The sequence below is a fragment of the Lissotriton vulgaris genome, unplaced genomic scaffold, assembly GCF_964263255.1.
Source record: "Lissotriton vulgaris unplaced genomic scaffold, aLisVul1.2 SCAFFOLD_490, whole genome shotgun sequence".
NCBI lineage: Eukaryota > Metazoa > Chordata > Amphibia > Caudata > Salamandridae > Lissotriton > Lissotriton vulgaris.
In genome coordinates this window covers 644,334-669,932 of record NW_028240828.1, presented here as the reverse complement: position 1 = coordinate 669,932, position 25,599 = coordinate 644,334, and the positions used below count along the sequence as shown (strand labels likewise).

Genomic DNA, 25,599 nt, shown 5'->3' with positions numbered 1-25,599 from the left:
ATTAGATTGGTTTCTATATTCACATTTCTTCATTCCTAGACAAAATTCTAGTGAGTGGTGTATGTCTATGAAATCTAACATTCTTAAATGTACTTTGTAGGTAGAACATCTGGTGCTGGGCCCAGCGCGGAGGTGGAGGAGGAATGCTCTGGGGAGGAGGCGGTGGAAGTGCCAGACCAAACTGCTGTGCGGGTTGCCACGGTAGTTGCGGGCAGTGGTAAGCTCTTTTATTCCTTACTTATTGAGATTGCAGACTGCATAGTGTGCTGCTCCCCGTGAGAAAACGTAAGGTTTGTCCAGATGAGAGACATGAAGAAGAATGATTGACATTTAGGGGCCTATTATGATGGCGGACGGACCTGAGTCCGTCCGCCACCATAGAGTAGGAGGGACTGTCCGCAGGGGCAGTGGCGGTCCCTCCGTGGTAATTAGGATGTGACCGCCACCCTGGCGGTCACATCCTGTATTTTTATCATTGCGGCGGGTGCTGCTTGCAGCAGCACCCGCCGCAATGATAAAAATGTAAGTTGTGCATTTGCATGCACAAAGCAGCAGGCACTGCGTGGTGCCTGCCGCTTTGTGCAGGCAAATGCAGGCGGGTACCATAGGTACCCCCCTGTGCACCCCCCACAACCCCCCCCCCCCCCTTCACCTCTGGGGGCCCGCAACGGGCCCCCAAACAAAAATCCGTATGCCTTTGCACGTTGGAAATGCGGCCCTGTAAAGTCATGTGTTCCTCCAGACATCCTAATATGGCTGGCGGTGTCTGATAGACACCGCCAGCCATGTTAGTGCTTTTCCGCTGCGGACGGGAGGCGACTGCGGCGGAAAAGCTGCGGACTGAAAAACGATCCGCCAGCCATCCTAATCTGGCGGGGGGTCTTTTTCAGTACGCTGCGGATTTCCCGCATCCTCCGGTCCGGCGGTGGATTCCGCCGGCCCGGAGGATGCGGGAAATCCGCAATCCTAATCTGCCCCATAGTTTGAATGGATGGATGCCTGGATCATGGTGCTATCTGACTCTTAGATAGCATATGTGTATCTAGAGCGAGTAGACTGTCACTGGATGAACTAAGTGTTACTTTGAAGAGCATGTAACACCGCACCCGCAGTAGTTTGTATTGCAAGCACAGCATATATCCGGCTATTACGATGGCCACTCACTACCTCTCTTAATAAGTTTAGTAGAACTCGGTCATTCATGTGTGGATGTATCACTGTTCACTCAATAAAAAGCAGAGCACCTAAAGTCATCCCATATGTAAGTAAATACATACCATGTGCAGTGATAGATAATCAGATTATTTATCTTCTTCATTTTCCTTTTCTAGTATTCATTGGCACTGTAGGGTGAAACTTAAATTAATTAAGCAGTAGCCCTTGTAACAGTGTATTCTCAGTGCCACCCGTAATAGAAAAGTAAGAGCATCACCACCTGTATGTACTGGACTGGTACAGTAATGCAAGTCTGTCTCACTCATCATGGCGGGCGTCTGTTTTCCTCGGGTGCAAGTTGACTGCGTTGGCATTATGCCGGCTTGCAGAAGTTAACGTACCAATTTTGCTAAACAAGAGAGAAGAAGAAGAATAAGACTGGTGTACTGTCATAGTCGACTCTAATGGAGTGAGTCCATAGTGCTCGTAGAATTGATTCCTTAAACTCCCACTAATGTTAGAGCAGGGGTGAAGAGGTGGGAGGTTAGATAGATACTGGCCGCAATAGTTATGTACTGCACTTGCAAGTTGCTAGTTCTACTGTGACACAACTTTCTGCTGAATCATTTTTTGTTAATCTTAAAGAGCATTGGTTACAGACTATTTCTTTCTTTCTTCATATAGATGCTCCTTCCAAACCAACCCGGAAGGAGCTGGCTAGACGGGCCCAGCAACGGAGGCTGGAGGCCACTGTCGCTGAATATCGGCGGCTGGTGGCCCTGGAGGAGGAGGTCACGCAGTCTACCACAACATCTACCGGGACAGCTGCATCCTCCTCCGCGCTCCCTGGGTCACCCAGACGGCTCAGGTCTCCAGCGGTACGGAGCCGGGGTACCGCAGCCACCCGCCACCGCCGAGCAAAGAAATCAGCTGCCCCCCACAGCAGTTGCAAGAAACGTACGCACCGCCTTTCCCTGAGGGTTTCCTACCTCGAGCAGGAGCTGCTCAACACCAAAACCCTGCTCGAGACCCTCCGCAAGGAGCATTCCGACCTGGCCCGGAAATTCAACAGCAGCAGCCAGCAGTAGGAGGAGACTGTCCCTTGCCCCTTTTTCAAAGACTTCTGGGGGGTGGGAATTGGGAGTTAATTTTTTTCACTTTTTTGGACTTTTCACGGACATTCGTTGGGGTTAGGGAGTGGGGGTGGGTTGGGTCTTGTGGGAGATTATTTTTGTCAGGGATATAAATATACTTTAAACTTTATCTTAGCATACGTGTTTTTTTAACTGCTTTTGAGGCTGGTGGATGGGGGTTTAACAGTAACTTTGTTTTGGTGACACTTAAGTGGCATCTTGATTTAAGTTGTGTAATTAATTGCCCAAATGTTTTCAAAACTAAGTGCCTCTAACAGAGTAAGTGAATTCAATAGTCCTAGGACTTTACTAGTACTAGCGTCAGTCTCTCATCTCTCCTAATACTCCATTATACTTCCTCCCCCCAAACGCTTATCTTACCTGTAATTTGTGTTTGGAAATAGGGCTAGGCACAGGGCTGGCTGCACGTCAAATGGCGATATGGCAATCCTGGGCGGATGAAATGTCATCATTGCGTTGGTACTAGTAATGTTACACAGTGGCAGTTGCAGCATCTGAAAAAAAAGAAAATGAAACCTTGTTTGTCCTTACCGTAGCATTAGAACGGTACGATAGAGAATATAGCAGGTGACAGTACACTAGAACAGTGCCACAATGTAGACTAACAAATGGTAAAGTATTGAAAGTATAACTAGTACTTGCGTCGAATTTCTTTGACATTGGCTACTACTACAAGAAATAGTACTGAAGCTGAGTAAGTCTAGAATATATCCTCGGATTCCTTCACCAGCCTGTTACTATGACCTTATCCTCCCCAGCAAGTGTGTGGAATTATTGCTGTCATTTAGTCACACATCAATCAAAACCACACACCCCGGGGGAAAAGGGTTAGGGTTTGGAAAATGGATGGGAATGGGGGTTTCTTTTTGGGTAAGTTTTGTTGAGAGAAGAAAAAAAAAGCACAGCATGGACAAACAATAATTGAAGATAAAGAAATCTTTGGGTACAAAGCTAACGATATATCTTTTAAGTGACATAAAGGAAGTGCATGTACTACTGCATGCATTGTTACTGAAAAGTAAGTAGTACTTTCGACAACCGTGAATGACAGAATGCGACAGTACAGGGCTGCAGCGTTTTCACTTGCCTATCTCTGCACTCAGAGAAACACTTCTTACATTAAATTAGGTTTAAAAAGTAGCCGATGTAAAACCTATAGAATGGCTGTAGGGATCAATTTAGAAGCAGAGAGAGATCCAAGAAATGCAGAGTCACACTCATAGAAGTTCACAGCAATAACATTACTTAAAAAATAATTTGAAAAGAATGGATACTGTATCTGTATGTTGTTGTAGTTGTCCTGTTGAATTTGGTAAGTAAGTTGCACGCATCAAACCATTCCTCTTATTAGCGGCACTCCTCCATTCCAGCTGACGCTTCGTCCATCAATGTTGGTGACCAGAAGACACCCTGTCCACTGCCTGCCTGGCGGATGCTGAATTGCGGCTCGCTAATGTGAAGCCTGACTTCATCCTTTTTTTCCCATTGCACAGACTGAAACCCGGCCTGTAATTATTGATGGAAAAACAGGAAGTGATATTAGAACACCACTGATAAATAAATATAAGGTATGTACTCTGTATAGTGCAAAAAGTCACACTTTGAGTTTCCTAATAGACAGTACAATATTTTTGAAAGTGCGTACTCTGTCTGAGTCTCCTTTTGAAGGATAAATAAGTATGGGCAAATTAATTTAGCGGATCTTTCCCCTCAAGCTAGGTGTACTGTAAACTGTGTTTTAGAGCAAAATTAGACCTTCCCAGCAGTGCTCCCACCCAAACCCTTACTAAAGCCAGTCGCCCCCCAATCAGATCTCAAAAAACGAGGCCTAGTAGAAAACTGGTGACAAAACGTACTTTGAAAGTAAAAGTAGGCCCAAATACCCCCTTACCCACCGTGGATTGTTTTCAAACCACTTGCAAGCAAGCAAAAGTATCCATACCCAGCATCGCTCCAAGACTCGCAAACCCCCCCACAAACAGCCCCCCACCCAAACACATGCAATACAAATACGGCTAAACCTAACGAGCCCTAAGTTAAGAATAGTGGCAAACACTTTCTTTAACTATGCCAAATCCCCCCTTCCCCACCATGGATTTTCTTCAAATCACTTGCAACCTAAATTACAGAATTCCCACGAATGCTCTAAGACCCCAGAACTCAGTTGCAAAAATCTAGAACACCCCGAAACACATGCAATCCTCCTGCTAGGGCTAACCCTAACGAGAACCCTAAGCCTCTCCTTCTACATGTACTTGGGCTTGTACTTGCACATGTGGTTGTTGTTGCGGCTGTGGTTGTTCAACACTCGTCAGATGAGTTACAACAACCTGTGTTGATTGAGGGACATTGCTGCTACTTTCTTGCGATGACCCAACATCACTGGTGATGGAACAACTAGACTAAGTGCCTCTGCAGCACTCAAGGGCTTGGACTTCAGTTGGCGTGGTGGTGGTGGCACTGAGCCCATCGGTGCGGGGGTGCTGCTCCCAGCTTGGTCCCCAGCAGATCCCGCTGCTGCTGCAGGCGTACTTTTTTTTTTTTACTCCCAAAAGATGTGGCGGGTGGCACACCAGTCTCCTTGGTAACTTGCTTCTTCTGCTCCTTACTGGCAACTTTCTTGCTAGAGGAGCTACGGGGAACTTTTTTTGGGGCCATCTTATTCAGAGGTCAGAACAGCAGGCCGCAGTTGCACGAGTTGCAGAGTTGTCTGTGGCCAGACGTGACGTCGCGTCACGTTATGCTGCACACACTCATCGCTGCAGGACTTTTTCCTGGCACTGGTGGTTCTCTTGAGTCTTGCACACCTAAAAGCAATGGAAGACAGAGGAACATCAGTTCAGTTATACACCCCAAAAACTCGAAAACCACATACAAAATCAGCACAATCCCATGCCATCCAAGCCCTCCATGATGTTTAAATTCAAGACACCCCACAAAAAGACTAGGCCCATGCACCACTCACTACTCCTGGGCCTAATGTATGAAAGCTAGGCAAAATGGGTGCAGGCCTGAGAACACTACCTGCATTCAAAATGGCCCCTTGCCTCCCAGCACATGCCCAGGGCCTGCCTGTACCAGCACTCAAAATGGCCCCCACCCACATGGCCTGTCCCCATGAACACCCCAAAAATCGAAAAACACAGAAAAATCTGCACAATCCCATGCCATCCAAGCCCTCCATGATGTTTAAATTCAAGACACCCCACAGAAAGACTAGGTCCATGCACCACTCACTACCCCTGGTCAAAAGGCCCCAACAACAGCCCAAAAAATCGAAAAACACTGAAAAATCAGCACAATCCCATGCCATCCATACCCTCCATGATGTTTAAATTCAAGACACCCCACAGAAAGACTAGGCTCATGCACCACTCACTACCCCTGGTCAAAAGGCCCCAACAACAGCCCAAAAATCGAAAAACACTGAAAAATCAGCACAATCCCATGCCATCCATGCCCTCCATGATGTTTAAATTCAAGACACCCCACAGAAAGACTAGGCCCATGCACCACTCACTATCCCTGGTCAAAAGGCCCCAACAACAGCCCAAAAATCGAAAAACACAGAAAAATCAGCACAATCCCATGCCATCCAAGCCCTCCATGATGTTTAAATTCAAGACACCCCACAGAAAGACTAGACCCATGCACCACTCACTACCCCTGGTCAAAAGGCCCCAACAACAGCCCAAAAAATCGAAAAACACTGAAAAATCAGCACAATCCCATGCCATCCATGCCCTCCATGATGTTTAAATTCAAGACACCCTACAGAAAGACTAGGCTCATGCACCACTCACTACCCCTGGTCAAAAGGCCCCAACAACAGCCCAAAAATCGAAAAACACTGAAAAATCAGCACAATCCCATGCCATCCATGCCCTCTATGATGTTTAAATTCAAGACACCCCACAGAAAGACTAGGCCCATGCACCACTCACTACCCCTGGTCAAAAGGCCCCAACAACAGCCCAAAAATCGAAAATTCCAAAATTGTATTTGCAGTAACTGTAATGCCCCAAACAAACTTACTTGTGAAATTTCTAATCCAAAAGTGATCCAAAGAAAGTCAAAAAGGCCTCAAATCCAAATATCCAGCAGCATCCACAAAAAGTAATCCTTCTAGGTCAAGATCTGAATGAAAGTGACCAGCACATGAAGAAAGCACTGGGAGGAGCCTGCTGGACTGGAACAGGAAGTTGGAGACTGTGGGGCACTTCCTTCCTCCCACCCCCACACCCCCCCCCCCCCACCCCAAAATGTGCAGGCAAATGTCAACCTGAGGAGTTATTCTGATAAAAATCATCATTTTCAGAAGGTTTATGCTGCTTGCTGGTGGAGTTCTTGTGCAGAATTGCAAATTCTTCATTTCGCGAGTGTGAGATTGTTGCTGCCCGCCGCATCTACGTGTTCGCAATTGCGAACTCTCGCGATGCGTGCTGTGCAAGGTGGCAAGCCGCGATTACGTAATCGCGGTCGCCAAACTCTGACGGGATCCCACAGCAAGATCCAAAATGGCGCAGCACTCGCAAAATATCGAGAAAAACAACTCTGCAAACGCTGAATGACGGTAAGTGAACACCGCAATATTGTATCACAAAGCAAAAAAATCCGCTGCGTGCGTATTTGCGGATTTTCGGTAAATTCGCGAGAGTTCGCGGATTGCAAATTTACCGAAAATCCACAAAATACGCGAGCGTGACGGATTTTCCGCCCATGTGTAAATGTCAGCCTGCTCTCGCACAGGTAATATGTAGCAGAGGGAACCCTTCAGAGATTGATGCTGACCTGGTGTAGACCTTATAATGTGAGTGAGCTTTAATAGTGCGAGTGGGTACATCTGTAGTGATTACTGAAGTGTATGTGTCACAGAATGATATTCTCTGGACAAACTCTGCACCAAACTACAGTTTCATCTTTGTGTGGCCTAGATGCTAGAGTGATGGACTGATCATATGGTAAAAATGAACACCAAGTGCAGAGCCAGTGTCACTTTTGTCATATCAGTCCTCTTCCTGGCACTTGAGGATTTTTCATATTTTTCTGATTCAGCTTCTAATGAGATTCCTGGCCTTAGTTCCCCTTGCTGGGCCAAGTTAATTACTCTGGCCAGTGGAGGATGAAAGGCATCCTCACACTGGAGAACTGGGGAGATTGAAATTCATCCTTACTTTTCAGTAATTTTAAAATCTTATTGTGAATTTATTTGCACAAGTCACTTTAATGTTTTTGACTGCTGTGATTGCTAGGTGGCTTTACTGTTAACTTTGCTCACTCACTTTTTCGGCCGTGTTCAGTGCTGTGAGTGATGACTTCTTTTTGACAACGGGGTCGGCCATCTAGTCCTGGTACCTATTTATTTAGCCTGGGGGCGGGTACGTGCAGCAAACCTGCGCTTCCGGCAAGCCGAGGGCAAGGCCGTCCGTGCCTGACCATTGCCAGAATCCCTGCCCCTTTTTTAGCGATCTGCTAAACCACCCCACCTATAGGTGTGAGAATCTGCTTCAGCTTATGCCTAATTAGGGTTGTATGTCTGATTGCTGTAAAGGATTTCTGGGCATGGTTTTTGGTCCCATTTCCTGTTTAAACTGTAGATGGTGCAGCCTGCCCCAAAATGGTATCGAGAAATTGCGAGAGTCAAGTACACTGACTAGGCAACGCATCAGTAAATGGTATTTCTGGGCTAAAACAAACAGTTATAGAAAGAAAGAAATGGAGTGCCTGTAAGATGTTTATATTTTAACTCCAGATCGATTTCCAAACGCATCTTAGAGGCCTGGGATACTATTAATAGTGTAAAACTGAATCTAACATTTATTACCAAAATCTAACTGAGTGACCACACCACGCCAGACTTATTTATGGCAATACCGGACGGGTATAAATTGATAAAACGTGATAGATTGGGAAGGCCAGGGGGAGGTGTGACTATGGTATACAATGTACAAATAAATTCTGCTCACTTGTGAATATTGACATGCAGGGTGAATGTAATTGTGAAAAACTGATATTTAGCACCTCAACTTGTATATACAGATAAGAGAGGCAACGAACGACAATTATTTACCATAGGTAATGAACTTCGAAATATGCCTCTCAGATCCTTGATTTTAAACTAACATATTCTTTATTAAGTTCCTTCATACATGTTACAGAAAGCGCAGCCAAGACGTTTCGCCTAACAAAGGCTTCATCGGGGCAATTTCATCTATCCACCAATTGTCCTAGAAATAGAACGACATATATCTACCAAGGCCCAATTAGCCTAGCCTGGAGGACGTATGCCTGACTGGAGACGGTCTGGGGAAATCGACCGTAGGACTGTGGTTGAGTGTGCCGGCTGAGTCTACGACGCACGTGTGATTCATCCGAAACTGACTGACTAACCTGTGGAATTTAACTTTTGTGAGGAGTTGTATCTCAACTAAGTGGGACTTGGTAGATATACGCCTTTAAATTTCTGGGAGAATTGGTGGATGGATGGTATACCCTGAGGAAGCCTTTCTTAAGGTGAAACACTTCATAGTACTTCGAGGAGCCGTTTTTTGCAGACCACAGGGATAAAACTGCATTTGCAGCCAAACTAGCTAATATACAGTTCCCGTTGTATTAATATTTTAAAATGTCCTATTAGTGGCAGAGTTTAACTTACACTTTGACGACCAGACGACAGCCAAAGCAGATTATTGGGAAATGAGATGAAGGCTCTACTGCTTGAGCAGTAGATATATGGACCTATGCACAAGGCAGGGCACACCTTGGAATTTTCTCTAATGTTCAATTAATAAAAATACAAATGGCGGAACCCATCCAATGGTCCGACCGCTTTCTGGTAGAATTCAAATTTTTGGTAGGTAATGGAATAAGAACTATTAACGCTCCTGTTACCAGATGACCATGGAGGAAAGTAAACCCTGAATCCCTAAGATGCCAATCATGATAGTTTTGTTTGTTTCCCAAGCAGCTGTGGAGTAGGAAAATGCTAAATCTATAGGTTCGAGGCATGTGGGCTGCTGAATTCATATCTGTGCATAGATCGCCGCCTAGTATTGGGTCCGGATGATTGCACATTGTTGTCCTGGAAGAGTCTTCGAAGTATTACAAGATAGGTGGCTCCTCCCCTGGACTACAGTGCGCATGGGCATCCCCTCCATCCTCAGATAGTTTTTTTCCGCCATTGGGTTCGGATGTTACTATCTTAGCTCAAGTTAGGAAAACTTTCTTCAAAGCCAAAAGGCTTTTGACAGCGTCGGTATCGTTTCGTTCGGTATCGGTACCTTTGTTTCGAGAGGACATCGAGGACTCAGACGGTTTTCTTTCCACACTCGACCCGATCTTCAATCTCAAATGGAAAGAAGCCCATTCAAGAGGTGTCCACTTTGCAATGCAAAATACCCACGCATCGATGTCCACCCAGTGTGCAACAAGTGCCTGTTCCCGGATCACAACGAAGCCAACTGTATGGCCTGTGCCCAGTTCAGGTCGAAGAAAACTCTTCGGATTCGAAGAAGTCGGCGCCTGTTCCCGAAAACATCTTCGGGACCGAAGACGAAGAGGTCGTTGATCTGGAGGATCAGGAATACCGCTCCGATCCGGCTTTGGGCCATGACTCCGAGTATGACGCCGAAGAGGTGCAAAAAGAAGACGAAAACATCGTTGAGGAGGTAGGAGACGACATAGAGGCCCTTGGGGCCGTGGAAGATAGCTCAGGCGAGGAGCTAGGCCCAACCGGCTATACAGGGGCCGACAATGACGCACTCAATAAGTCTCAGTTCGAGGGATCGCCACTAGGCCTTACCCAAGATCAACAGTCTCGTTCTACAGCCCAGCATAAAGGCCCAGCTTCGAACATTACTAAATAGCCGTCGGTTTCGAAACCGCCATTGGTCGCTCCGAAGAAATCGAAACCGAAAGCATCATTGCCGAATTCGAAACCGAAAGTGCAACTAACTCTGGTCGGCTCCAAGGCCTCAAACTCCTCGGAGCCGACGAAAAAGAAAATGGCCGTCGATGCCGGAAAGCTCAAGAAGGTCATCGAACCGGCGGTTGGGGCACCGAAGACCAAGGTCAAGGCTGTCGAACCACCAAGGCCGACGCCGAAGGGAGTCGACTCACACAAAAGGCTTGAACCGAAAGACGGGATCGATCCTCGGTCGAGGCCTGCGGACAAGACGAAGACTGGCTCCAAGGACCCTGTCGAGTCGACGCGCCCCAGTCCATTCATAGCCAAGGAAGTGTCGGAGTCACTCCAACGCATAAAGGATAAGGCTACAGTGGTCGGGCCAAAGACGGCCCCAACACCAAAGCTGGTCGGACACGTTCAGACCACGTCGACACCAATCAAATTCGGGTTGCCACCCTCCGTGCATCCAAAGATGTTCGAGCCGAAACAAGCTATCAGCGCCATTAAACAAGTGTCGACGGAAATGGAGGCTACAGAGGAGCCTGAAGACCAGGAGCCGAGACAATTCATCGACTCGGAAACTGGTAGACTGTCCATATACAAAAGGAAAATAATACCAGAAACACCCATGGAGTCATATAAGATTCCCTTGAAGAAGAAGAGGGTTTCGACAATGTCACCAGCTCTTGTGGAACCCCTCCATCCCTATGGACAGGAACCTCAAAATGTTTCCCCAACATACTCAGATGTCGATGCAGGGGATGATGAACATGAAGATGACCTTTATCATGTGGACACTGAACCCGATGATCAAACCCAACCATGGGCAGACCCAGCTGACTCAAGGGATCCGCAGACTGTCCCTGACACTCATGTGTACAGTGTGAAAACCTCTCCTACTGAGGACACAACTGCCTTTAACGCTCTTATTGAAAGGGCGGCCAGTAATCATGACGTCGAGCTACATGCTGACCCTGTGGAGGAAGACTTTCTGGTCGACACCTTTTCCACTTCAGAAAGGGCAGTCAAAACCCTGCCCATGCTAAAAAGGGGTCGTTAAGCATGCTGGTGACATTTTTAATGACACCACTAGAGCCAGGGTGTTAAACCCAAGGATTGAAAAGAAATATAGACCGGCACCTGCGGACCCTACTTATATAAGGGGACAGTTGCCATTGGACTCATTGGTTGTTTATAATGCACGTAAGAGAGCAAACTCCCAGACTATAGGTGATGCTCCTCCTCCTGACAAAGAGTCAAAAGTTATGGAAACTTCAGGAAAAGGGTGGCTGCGCAGGCGGCTAACATTTGGCGCATTGCCAACACTCAGGCACTCTTAGCCAGATATGACAGGTCCCATTATGATACCCTTGAGACACTGCTGCAACACCTACAAGATCAGTACAAGGAGGGTGCAGAACTACTAATCCAAGAAGGAAAGCTTATCACCAATGCTTCCATCAAGTGCGCGCTAGACGCAGCTGACACTGCTGGCAGGGCCATCAACACTAGCGTTATGTTAAGGAGACACGCCTGGTTGAGAATCTCGGGATTCAAACCTGAAATACAAACTTCTATCCTCAATCACCAGGTAACCTGGACTTCTTATTTGGACCTGAGGTTGACACCACCCTTGAAAAAATTAAAAAAGACACGGAGACTGCAAAGTCTATGGGGGCTCTGCAGTAACAGCAGTTTCGGGGTGGCTCCTTTCGTCGCTCCAATACTAGGGGCCCCTCAAGAGACACAATACAGACACAATACAATAAGGGAAGTACACAATCCACCTACAATAAGAACAACCGGGGTGGATATCGTGGAAACAACATCAAGGGCAGAGGCAGAGGAAACAATAGTTCCACATCCTCTGCCAATAACAAACAGTGACGCCCTGTCACTGCCCCCGACCATGTAACACCTGTCGGGGGGAGACTACAACAGTTCCTGCCAGTCTGGAAGTCCATCACCACAGACAGGTGGGTGAGAGACATTGTCCAGTACGGGTATTGTCTGGAATTGACATCCACTCCACCCAACATCCCACCAAGACACCGTCCTATGTCCGCAGAGCACTTAGACTTATTGCAGCAGGAGGCCGTCAACATGCTGCAAAAAGGGGCCATTGAGCTCGTGCCTGTAGAAGACCAAGGCTTAGGGTTGTACTCTCTGTACTTTTTAATACCCAAAAAGGACGGGTCTCTCAGACCTATACTGGACCTCAGGCCTCTAAACAGTTACATTCTGTCAGAGCATTTTCATATGCTCACCTTGCATCAAGTTCTGCCGTTACTCAGTCAGGGAGACTTCCTCGCAACACTGGATCTAAACGATGCGTATTTCCATATACCCATACACCCATCAAACAGACAGTATCTCAGGTTCACTATTCAAAATCAACATTATCAGTTCAAAGTCCTCCCTTTTGTAGTAACGACGGCACCCAGGGTGTTCACAAAGTGCCTGGCACAGTAGCAGCACAACTAAGGAGACAGCACATACATGTCTACCCTTATCTGGACGACTGGCTTATTCAAGCAAAGACGGCCCAGCAGTGTGCCAGCCACATGTCCCACACCATTCATCTTCTTCACAGTCTGGGATTCTCACTGAATTATCCGAAGTCACATCTTCAGCCCTCCCACGTGCGACAGTACCTGGGCGCGACTATAAACACCGACTATAAACACTCTGGCAGCCAAAGCTCAGCCAAATTCAGCGAGAATAAACAGCATGCAATTGCTGATAAAAAATTCAGACCTCAACACTCGCTTCCAGCAAAAGTGTTCATGCAGTTGATAGGCATGATGGCATCCTGCATCTTCATAGTCCCGCACGCGAGACTACACATGCGTCCGCTTCAGGAGTGCTTAGCACGTCAGTGGAATCAGGCTCAAGGACAGTTAAAAGACCTAGTGTTGGTGAGCGGTCTGGCATTCAACTCTCTGCATTGGTGGAACCCACAAAACCGTTGCAAGGGCTGACCGTTCCAAGAGCCTGTGCCACAGATTATACTGACGGGTGACGCGTCTCTTCAGGGATGGGGAGCTCATGTACTCCACTACACAGTGCAGGGACTAAGGACAGCACATCAAAAGAAGATGCACATCAACCTTCTGGAACTGATGGCAATCTTCATGGCGATGAAAGCTTTCAAGGTACACTTGTGCAACAAGGTCGTGTTGATCCGGACGGACAACATGACTGCCATGTACTACATACAGAAGCAGGGAGGAACACACTCTCCACAGTTGTCTCATCTGGCTCAGAGCATGTGGAAGTGGGCCATTCAGAGGAACATCTTCCTAATGGCGGAACACCTCCCGGGCAAGGACAACCAGATGGCGGATCTGCTCAGCAGACACAGCCACCAAATGCACGAGTGGGAGATACATCCATCAGTACTTCAACCGTACTTCCAGCAGTGGGTTCATCCACAGATAGACCTGTTCGCCACAAGGGAAAACGCAAAATGCCAAAGCTTCGCCAGCAGGTTTCCACAGTCGCAGGGCAATGCGATATGGATGAATTGGTCAGGCAAATTTGCGTACGCTTTTCCCCCAGCACCTTTAATACCGCTGGTGGCATGCAAACTGAGGCAACACTCGATGATACTCATCCTGGTTGCTCCAATGTGGGCACGCCAACCATGGTACACCACGTTTCTAGAACTATCTGTGGTACCGCATCAAAGGCTACACCTAAAACCCAGGCTTTTAACGCAGAGCCATGGCGACATTCAGCATCCAGATCCGCAACAGCTCAACCTGGCGATCTGGCTCCTAAAGTCCTAGAATTTGGCTACCTCAACTTGCCGCCAGAATGTATGAATATCATCAAGGAGGCAAGACGGCCCACAACCAGAGCATGCTATGCGGCTAAATGGAAAAGGTTTGTCATATATTGTAACAACAATGACATTAACCCACTGGATGCATCTATTCAAAACATTATCTGTTATTTGTTGCATTTATACAGATGTAATCTAGCGTACAGTTCCATTCGTATACATTTATCCGCCATAGCAGCTTATCTTCATAACAGGCAGCACCTCTCACTATTCAGAGTGCCTGCCATTAAAGCTTTTCTGGAGGGACTTAAAAGAGTGATCCCTCCCAGAAACCCACCTTCACCAGTCTGGAACCGGAATGTGGTACTCACCAGATTGATGGGACCACCTTTTGAACCTCTACACTCTTGTGAGATTCAATTTCTGACCTGGAAAGTTGCTTTCCTAGTATCCATTACCTCACTGAGGAGATTTAGTGAACTCCAGTCACTAACCATTCAAGAGCCATTCATACAGGTCCACGCAAATAGAGTTGTACTACGCACCAACCCTACATTTATGCCTAAGGTGATTTCGCAGTTCCACATGAACCAGACCATAGAACAGCCAGTTTTCTTTCCTAATCCAGAAAATGTCGCGGAGAGATCCCTACACACGTTAGATGTCAAAAGGGCTCTAATGTACTATATAGACAGAACAAAGGATTTCAGAAAAACAAAACAACTTTTTGTTGCCTTTTCTCCACAACACAAAGGCAACCCCATTTCCAAATCAGGGATAGCCAGGTGTATACAGATTTGCTATGCTAAGGCTAAACGCACACTAACCATTCCACCAAGAGCACACTCCACACGTAAGTTAGGAGCGTCCATGGCTTTCCTGGGGAATATTCCTTTAGAAGCGATATGTAAGGCAGCCACATGGTCCACCACACATACATTTACGAAACACTACTGCGTAGATGTGCATTCTAAACAGCAGGCAGCTGTAGGACAGGCTGTTCTCAAGACTCTTTTTCAGACGGCTGCAGTTTGGCACGGGCAGCCGCCGCTAACAGGAGTGACTGCTATGTAATCTATGCACAGATATGAATTCAGCAGCCCACATGCCTCGAACCGAATATGCTACTTACCAGTATGCATCTGTTCTTGGCATGTAGGGCTGCTGACATTCATATCGCCCACCCTCCTCCCCGGCGCCTGTAGCAGCTGTAGCATTCAGAAATACTATGTAGCATGGACATCACTCACTGTATTACACTCCATCTCTGCCACAATGGCAAAAAACAATCTGAGGATGGAGGGGATGCCCATGCGCACTGTAGTCCAGGGGAGGAGCCACTTATCTCGTGATACTTCGAAGACTCTTCCAGGACAACAATGTGCAATCATCTGGACCCAACACTAGGCGGGGATCTATGCACAGATATGAATGTCAGCAGCCCTACATGCCAAGAACAGATGCATACTGGTAAGTAGCATATTCGCTTTAGACATCTGCTCCCCTGCTAGGACTAATTGCCCCCAAATGGATATCCTACTGTGAAGTGGTCCACAGAAGAATTAAGGAAACAAAAAAGGGATTGCAAAATTCTGGAATGTAAGTGGCGATGCACAAAGATTTCAGAGGCTAGAGCGATCTATAAAAATGCATTGAATGCCAATTATAAACAACTAAGAAAGGCTAAGTGACAGTATTTTGTACTAAGACTGGAAGGAAGTAGTAATAGATCCAGGGAATTGTTAAAAATTGACAAAAGATGTGCTCAACCTATTGTGTTGAGTCAAGCAATTAAAGATTCTGCATATATTTGTGAGGATGTGAGGACTTATCTACATTTTTTATGATAAAATCATGTCCATCTATTCAAATTTGAGGCACAACCCCCCTTGGAAAGTAAACAGATGTAGACTAGAATACACCCAGAAGCAACATCCAATTAGGGAAAGTTTATGGATCTCTCAGTTGAAATGGTAGAAAGGGCAATGGGAATTGTGAGGCCTGGGTCCGCTTTTGACCCTTGGCCTCCTTTTAATCTATTCTCTTTTAATCCCTGTAATTACACCTCAGGTAACGCTTCTCTTAAATAAATCATTGAAGGAGGCAGAGTTCCCCACCTGCTGCAAACAGGCCTCAGTGGTGCCATTAGCGAAAAAGGGAGGAGTGGATGCTTCCACTCTATCCAACTATCAGCCCATTTCATTGAAATCTTCTTTGGCAAAGGTACTGGAGTGATGAATTAATGCTCAGTTGAATAATTATTCATAGAACAAGATCCTAGACCCAGTTCAAACAGAGTTCAGGGTGAAAAATAGCACTGAAACAACTTTACTGGCAGTGACTGACAGCATTAGGTAATTAGTAGACGAAGGAAAATTGGCAGTATTATTATCATTAGATCTATCTGCAGCCTTCGATACTGTGTCTCACCATCGTTTACTCCGAAGGCTGCAAGAAATTGGTCTACATTCAACAACCTTGCATTGGTTCTATTATTTTTTAAGTAATAGAACACAATCAGTGCAGCCACCTCCCTTTACATCTAGCCCCAAAGATCTGCATTGTGGAGTTCCCCAGGGCTCCTCATTGAGCCCACGTTGTTTAACGTCTAATTGGCGCCACTGGCCAATACTGTGAGGAAAGAGGGTTTGGGATCATCATGTATGCCGATGACACGCATCCTAATTATCTCTATTGATTAAGTGCAAGGAAACAAGGGACAATTTATTTGTGTCTTTCTGAGATTGCAGACTGGCTGTATCTCCACTGTATGAAATTAAACGCAGACAAATAATAAATTCTGTTTGCAGGGGCTGAATTTTTTCAGGAGTGATTCATGGTGGTCAGCTATGCTAGGCCCCGCACAGACGCCCAAAAAAGTGGTCAACTCTTTGGGCTTTCTCATTGATTAATACTCTGTCCCTGCAACAGTAAGTAACCAGGATTCGAGGTACGTGTTTGGGACTGCTAAGTCTCCATTGGAAATTGTTCGAATGAATCCCAATAGCTTGGAGAAGGAACATAACCTAAGCTTTAATCCTGAGCAAGATAGACTATGGCAATGCATTATATGTTGGCATGGCTAATTATTTTTTTTTTTGGGGGCTTTAAACTGTTCAAAATGTAGATGCCAAATGTGTTTGCAACGTAGGAAAAGGGAGCTCAGCATTTGTCTGCCTTGATCAGCTTCATTGGCTACCAGTTCGTAAGCAAGTTAACTTTTAAGTTACTGTGCTATGCACATAGAGAACTTCATGGTAATGGCCCTAGACTATTATTAAATAAGGTCAACTCTTACAAACCCACTTGAAATATCAGATCAGCTAGCAAGGCCTTGATATTCTGTAAAAGAATTAAGAAAACCCGGATGGGTTGGCAGTCTTTTAACTTCTTAGCCGCCACCCACTGGAATAGGCTCCTTCAGGATCTATGTACAGTGCCGGATTTGCTAACTTTTAGAAATAGATTGAAGACATGTCTATATCCACAATTCGTCATCTTAACCAGGAATCGGACTAGTGCTGGGATATCCCTCTAAGGGTAAGGTGCACTTTACAAATAAGGCCATTAGCCAGTAAGTAGGCCTGCACCTAGTAGGTGAAGTGGTGGGGATGGAATCTGTATGTTCTAATTACCTTTCACACTGAGCCTAACCTGGGAAGGCTCACTCCCATAGAAACAAAGGACTACAGACATACCTCTAGCAACAAACACAGTAGACACTCCCCTTTGAAGGTTTGAAGGGAAGATACCGGAGAGCTGTGGCAGTTATGGGCGTGGTTTCATGCTCTCAGCGAGAGAGAGAGATCTTTCAACAGACCACTTCAAGTCGCTATTTTCGAACGGCCAAACTTGGTGTGTATGATGTCTGGGGCATGGGGTGTAGTGATATGCCACCCTAGGATTGGGCACAGCTGCCTAGCGTCTGGAACTTTCCACTGTCTCTTGAAAAACCCCACACATGGGAGAGACTTTGTTGAACAGTTTGGATCTGGGATGAAGTGACTCAGAAGGAATGCCCAATTGGAGAGAGAAGATACCTGACACTTGCTGCAAGGCTGGATTTAAGGACTTCTGACATATGTTAGCACCCTGGGACTAGGGTTTGTTTCTCCGGGGCCAGTAGTACTGGCCCACCGTGACCAAATGAGGAACAGTAGGGAGATGGGCCTGCTGGGAGTGGTGCCCTGTAAGGCCCCCGTCTTTGAATTGGTCTTGCAAGGGTGTGACCACTAGGAGGGCGATGCTGATTTATGCTGCCACAGGTGCTCTGCAAGTGGCCAAACAGGAGGCCCTGTGCCCTAGAGGGTTTTGGCAGATTTAGTGTACTTTGCCTTGGGACTGCTGCTGAGGAAGACCCTAGTCCCAGGACAGGTGCCAGGTGTCCAGAGAGTAGAACCAGTCCTACACAAGGTGGGGGACATAGTTCTGTACATGTAGGACCCTCTTTTTCAAATTAGAATGCTCCCAGGGAAGGGGCAGAGCCCCAGGGAGAAGAAGTATGCCCTAGGGCGTTGTGCAGGGCACTTTTCCCCCTCACCCCCACTCCCTTCATTTTCTTTGGTTCTCATGGACCTCCATATCCCCAGGGACTGATGTAGGATCACTAACACTTAAGTGCAGTAGTCCCAAGCCGAAGGAGGTGCGGCCCCTGAGAGAGGAGGTGCCCCGGACCAACAAAGATCCCAGGAGAGGCACTCTCCCACAGGAAAGAGAAAGAAGATACCGGCTTCATGCTGACACACAAGCTGTGTTGAGTGGCAGGACTAGGCCCAAAGCAGTCCAGGGCCTGGGTGCTCCACAGAGAAGCAGGTGCACACAGGCCCATTTAAAGAAAACCAAAATTATCCAAACGTCCTAATGCTGAGGCTCGAGGACACAGATTTAAAAAAAACACCAACAAATGATCATCTGAAGACAAACGCCTGCCTCAGAAGGCACTGGGGGGTCATCCAATTTGCATATTAAGTGTCCACGAAGGGCAGGGACTATGCAACGCTAGGATCGTAGTGTTGGTGGCCACACTTGGACAGCAGAGAGCCCCCTTTATGGCCCAAGGGTCCTTTTATAACAAAACATCGCAGTAAGTATTGCATGGGGTGGTATTAGTGTTCCTGAGAGAGCTTTCCATTGTATACAAGCATTCCTAGAAATTGAGCTTTTGCCCATATGTTTTCAAGTGTAGAGAACCCTGTTGGTGGCTCTTATGTCTGTTTCCAGCATGCAAAATGTAGATTAAAGACTCATGCTCACAGTTGATTGTTCTTAAAATACTTAATCAGCAAGGATAAAGTTGCAATCAGCCACTATGTGTCATAATGAAGTTCAAGGAAAGACTTTGAATAACAAAGTTAACAATCCAGATTTACTTCTTTATCTTGTCTCTGGGGTGGGCGAGGGGGAGGGTAAATGTAAAATGAAACCTTATGTATATCCTTGATCCGAAATATTTTCTATGCACTGTATATCCTTTACTGCTGCCGGACCCCTGGGTTGCCGGCTGAAGAGTTGTGTTATTGGAACTCCTGATACGTATTGCTTACATGTGGTGACCGGCCCCTGTGGTTGTAAGGCTACTTCTGTACTTTTTATTGAACGATATAATAAAGGTTTTCAAAGAAAAAACAATCCAGATTTACCTGTTTTAATGAAGAACATTGAATTGTTTTGAATTCTTTACTGACAATCACATGGTTAACATCGAGTGATTACCATTTACTAATTAATGAAATTGGAAGATATTACCATCCATACCAATTTTAATGGTGTTGCATTGGCTTGTGACATATTTATTTTAATATGTTGACACCCTGACTTGGCAAACACAAGATGAGGGACAGAGTACTGAAACTTTTCACTCACTCACCCCCAGTCCGGAGATCTGGGCTAAATCCATTGTGCTTTTGCTCACCATGCCGCCCCAGTTTGGACCCAGCCATATGCAAGTCTGTGTTGACCCTGCTCCTCATGGGAGCAGTCCAGCCCAAACTGCCAGGCCAGGTCCTCCCGGAACCAGAAACCAGCATCCTGGGACCTGTTTCAGGGTATCACCCCTAGTCAGCCAGGCTAGCTCAAATCCAGTGGCACAGAAAGCCCACGTCTGAGCATACCCTTGGCCACTTTGGGCCAACGTAGCAAACACAACAAGGTGATGGACAGTGCTGAAACTTTTCAAACACTCACCCCCAGTCAAAAGATCTTAAATTTAATCCATCCTTCTTTTGCTCACCATGCCACCCCAGTTTGAATCCAGCCTTCCGTCCAAAATGCACTACACGATTGGATCTGTGTAGAATCTGGAACCAGCAAACATGTATTTGGATAACGAAAATATGAACGGGTGTTGGAGTTCGCAAAGAGGAGCTATGACTCATCTTGTATTAAGTAAAGTGAGCTACCCAGTAAACCTTTGGGGGCTGGGTGAAATGTGATCAGATGGGTAAGAGGGCCTCCAAAGGAGTTTGTTTTCAGTATTGACTTTGATTATTTAGATGGATTGAATATAGGTAACTGAATTATCCTGGGGTAACTTAATTTCAATAAATCAAATGGCTAAAACTCACTAGACACAACAATACTCAACATTAAAACAAATATTGACATGAAAACAAATAGACATGTGTATATGCAAAAAATAGATTTTATCAAAATTTAAATTAGCAGGGAAAAATTACAATAAACCAAAATGTACAACACAGGAATACAAGACAAGTGTTAGGAAATCAATCAAACTCTCTGTATAGCCTGTGACAAGCTTATCCAAAAACAAGGAGTGGAGAAATTTCCTTTCGGATAAAGCAGAAGTCGACGTTTCGGTCTCTATGGGCAACTCAACGAGACCATCATCAGGACAATTGAAACAAAATATTGTAACTCCCCAAAAGCGAGAATCACTAGACCGAATGACGGAAAAGACTGGCGCGTGATTTGACTTCTGAGAAGCTTAACAGACCGTCCATTAACAGATGATCGTCTGAGCACAAACGAATTTTCCTGGATGTGCGCAATAACTTTCACAGAGCAATTAATTTCCTCCTTTTGCACTTCTTGGAAGTGCACAGAATAAAAACCTCACATTTCACCTGAGTCCCTACTAAAGATACCGACCGGTGATCACTGCTCTCAGATTAATTACCAACAGTATTGAAGCCGCTCGAATCTTAAAAGTAAAGATACCGGCTAGTGATTCTCGCCCTTGGGGAGTTACAATATTTTGTTTCAATTGTCCTGATGATGGTCTCGTTGAGTTGCCCATAGAGACCGAAACGTCGACTTCTGCTTTATCCGAAAGGAAATTTCTCCACTCCTTGTTTTTGGATAAGCTTGTCACAGGCTATACAGAGAGTTTGATTGATTTCCTAACTCTTGTCTTGTATTCCTGTGTTGTACATTTTGGTTTATTGTAATTTTTCCCTGCTAATTTAAATTTTGATAAAATCTATTTTTTGCATATACACATGTCTATTTGTTTTCATGTCAATATTTGTTTTAATGTTGAGTATTGTTGTGTCTAGTGAGTTTTAGCCATTTGATTTATTGAAATTAAGTTACCCCAGGATAATTCAGTTACCTATATTCAATCCATCTAAATAATCAAAGTCAATACTGAAAACAAACTCCTTTGGAGGCCCTCATGACTCATCTTGGACATCCCTCGACGCAGCCACATCTCCGGCCACCTGAGGAACCTGCACTGACTCCCCGTCAACAAGAGGATCACGTTCAGGCTCCTCACCCACGCACACAAGTCTCTCCACAACCTGGGCCCCAAGTACCTGAATGACCGCCTGACCTTCCACACGCCCACCCGCCAGCTACGATCCGCTAGCCTCGCTCTCGCCGCCGTACCACGCATCCGAAGAGCCACCGCCGGAGGCAGATCCTTCTCCTACCTGGCGGCCAAGACATGGAACTCCCTCCCCATCCACCTTCGGCTGACCCAGGACCACCTCGCCTTCAGGAGACAACTCAAGACCTGGCTGTTAGAGCAATAGCGGCCCCCTTCCCCCCAAGCGCCTTGAGACCCTTCCAGGTGAGTAGCGCGCTATACAAGTGTTATGAGTGATTGATTGAAGGTGTGCTAAAGCATGCGCCAGAGGTCTTCAAGGAGCCCACCCGGGCAAGGGTCATCAATCCTCGCATTGATAAAAAATACAAGGCGGCGCCCACTGACCCAACATACATCAAGGGACAGTTGCCACTGGACTCTTTGGTGGTCTCCAACGCACGTAAAAGAGCCAATTCACAGACCACGGGTGATGCTCCTCCCCCTGACAAAGAATCAAAGGTGTTTGAGGCATCAGGGAGACGTATTGCTGCACAGGCAGCCAATATATGGCGCATATCAAACACGCAGGCGCTACTTGCACGCTACGATAGGGCGCACTATGACACCCTAGAAACACTTCTACAACACTTGCCAGATCAGTATAAGGAGGGTGCAGAGATGTTGATTCAAGAGGGTAAACTCATTACTAATGCCTCCATCAAGTGTGCTCTAGATGTGGCTGATACCGCCTCGCGGGCCATCAATACTAGCGTTCTGCTTCGCCGGCACGCGTGGCTCAGAATATCAGGCTTTAAACCGGACATTCAGACCACCATCCTCAACCAAACAGTGAATCCAGACCACCTGTTTGGACCTGAAGTAGATGCCACACACGAAAAAATGAAGAAGGACACTGACACAGCTAAATCAATGGGTGCCCTTCAGTCCCAGCAGTTTCGGGGTGGTTCCTTTCGCCGCTCCAATAGCAGGGGCACCTCAAGGGGTCAAGCGTCACAATCCACGCAATTCTATAAAGCTAGCACCCAAACCTCATACACCAACAAGGGTAGGGGTGGATACCGTGGCAACAATATCAAAGGCAGAGGACGTGGAAATAACAGCTCCAGGTCCTCCACCGCCAGCAAACAGTGACGCCTTGTCACTGCCCCCCGACCACACAACACCGGTCGGGGGGAGACTCCAGCAGTTCCTGCCCGTGTGGAGGTCCATCACCACGGACAGGTGGGTCAAATCTCTTATTCAGTACGGTTATTGTCTGGAACTCACTTCCATCCCACCAAACATACCTCCAAGAAACCGTCCTATGTCCGGCGAGCACTTGCACTTGTTGCAGCAGGAAGTTCAGGTCATGCTGCAAAAAGGTGCAATAGAGCTCGTTCCACTGCAAGAACGAGGAACAGGGGTTTACTCCCTGTACTTTTTAATACCAAAAAAGGACGGATCACTCAGGCCCATACTGGACCTCAGACCTCTCAACATGTACATTCTGTCAGAGCATTTTCATATGCTTACTCTGCAACAGGTTCTCCCACTGCTCCAGCAAGGGGACTTCCTGGCAACTCTGGACCTCAAGGATGCATATTTTCACATTCCACTGCATCCTTCGCACAGGAAGTATCTGAGGTTCTCCCTGGTGGTCTAGTGGTTAGGATTCGGCGCTCTCACCGCCGCGGCCCGGGTTCGATTCCCGGTCAGGGAACCACATAGAGACGGCTATATATACTACAAAGGGAAAGAGAGCAAGGAAACATGGGGAGTCACTCTGGCTTCCGATAACTAATTGGAAATCTAAACATAATCCTATGACTATATAAGGCTTCTAGTTCGCTCCATTCTAGAAGCTTGCTCTAATGTTATACGAAGTATTTCTGTTATTTCTTTTCTTTTTAATGAATCTGTAATGTTTTGCTTTTTAAGTATTGTATAGATTTTGTCCGGCTCTGCCTGTGTTGGGTTCGTAATAAAAAAAAAATTAAAAAAAAAAAGGAAGTATCTGAGGTTCACCATTCAGGACCAGCACTACCAGTTCAAGGTCCTGCCCTTTGGGGTCACCACAGCGCCCACGGTCTTCACAAAATGCCTGGCGACGGTGGCGGCGCACCTAAGACGTCAGAACATCCACGTATACCCCTATCTGGACGACTGGCTCATTCAAGCAAATTCGTACAAACAGTGCGCCATCCACGTGTCCCAAACCATTCACCTTCTGCACGATCAGGGATTCTCACTGAATTACCCAAAGTCCCATCTCCAGCCCGCTCACATACGGCAGTATCTGGGCGCGACCATAGATACTCTGGTGGCTACAGCACAGCCAAATTCAGTGAGGATCAACAGCATTCTATCGCTGATTCAAAAATTCAGACCTCAACACTCTCTTCCAGCACGAGTGTTCATGCAGTTGATCGGCATGATGGCCTCCTGCATCTCCATTGTCCTGCACGCGAGACTACATATGCGCCCGCTTCAGGAGTGCTTAGCACGTCAGTGGACTCAGGCTCATGGCCAATTAAAAGACCTAGTGTTGGTGAGCGGTCGGGCATACAACTCTCTGCATTGGTGGAATCCACAAAACCTTTGCAAGGGCCGACCGTTCCAAGAGCCTGTGCCACAGATTATCCTGACGACGGACGCTTCTCTCCAGGGTTGGGGAGCGCATGTACTCCACTACACAGTGCAGGGACTATGGACACCACAGCAGAAGAAGATGCACATCAATGTGTTGGAACTGATGGCAATCTTCATGGCCTTAAAGGCGTTCAAAGTACATCTGTGCAACAAGGTCGTGTTGATCCGGACGGACAACATGACAGCCATGTACTACATTCAGAAACAGGGAGGGACACACTCTCCACAGTTGTCTCATCTGGCTCAGAGCATGTGGAAGTGGGCCATTCAGAGGAACATCTTTCTCATGGCAGAACACCTCCCAGGCAAGGACAACCAGATGGCGGACCTGCTCAGCAGGCACAGCCACCAGATGCACGAGTGGGAGATACACCCATCAGTACTCCAGCCGTACTTTCAGACATGGGGTCATCCAGAAATAGACCTGTTCGCCACAAAGGAGAACGCAAAATGCCAAAGCTTCGCCGCCAGGTTCCCACACCCGCAATCGCAGGGCAATGCGATATGGATGAACTGGTCAGGCAAATTTGCGTACGCTTTTCCCCCAGCACCCCTGATACCGCTGGTGGCACGCAAGCTCAGGCAGCACTCCATGACCCTCATCCTGGTTGCTCCAACATGGGCTCGCCAACCATGGTACACCACGTTTCTGGAACTGTCCGTGGTACCGCATCAAAGGCTTCGCCTCACACCCAGCCTTCTGACGCAGAGCCATGGCGACATTCAGCACCCAGATCCGCAACAGCTCAACCTGGCGATCTGGCTCCTGAAGTCCTAGAGTTTGGCTACCTCAATCTTCCCCCGGATTGCATGGACATCATTCGGGAGGCAAGAAAGCCCACTACTAGAGCCTGTTATGCAGCCAAATGGAAGAGGTTTGTCATTTATTGTGCAAACCACAACATCAATCCACTAGATGCTTCCATTCAGAACATCATTTGTTACCTGTTTCATCTGTACCAGTGTAATTTGGCTTATACTTCCATTCGCATTCACCTGTCTGCGATGGCCGCATACCTGCAAAATAGACAGCACCTTTCACTTTTCAAGGTGCCTGCTATCAAAGCTTTTCTGGAAAGACTCAAAAGGGTCATTCCACCACGGACCCCTCCAGCCCCAGAATGGAACCTCAATGTGGTTCTTACACGGCTGATGGGTCCTCCCTTTGAGCCACTACATT

General features: G+C 46.7%; 1 protein-coding gene and 1 non-coding gene across 2 annotated transcripts in view; both read left to right on the top strand.

The window, feature by feature from the left end:
- The window catches only part of LOC147672520 (cAMP and cAMP-inhibited cGMP 3',5'-cyclic phosphodiesterase 10A-like), a 909,783-nt gene that overhangs the window by 571,320 nt on the left and 312,864 nt on the right, over positions 1-25,599 (top strand). The window lies entirely within an intron of this gene.
- TRNAE-CUC (transfer RNA glutamic acid (anticodon CUC)) lies at positions 23,419-23,490 on the top strand. The gene has a single exon. It is a non-coding gene; the product is annotated as a tRNA-Glu (tRNA).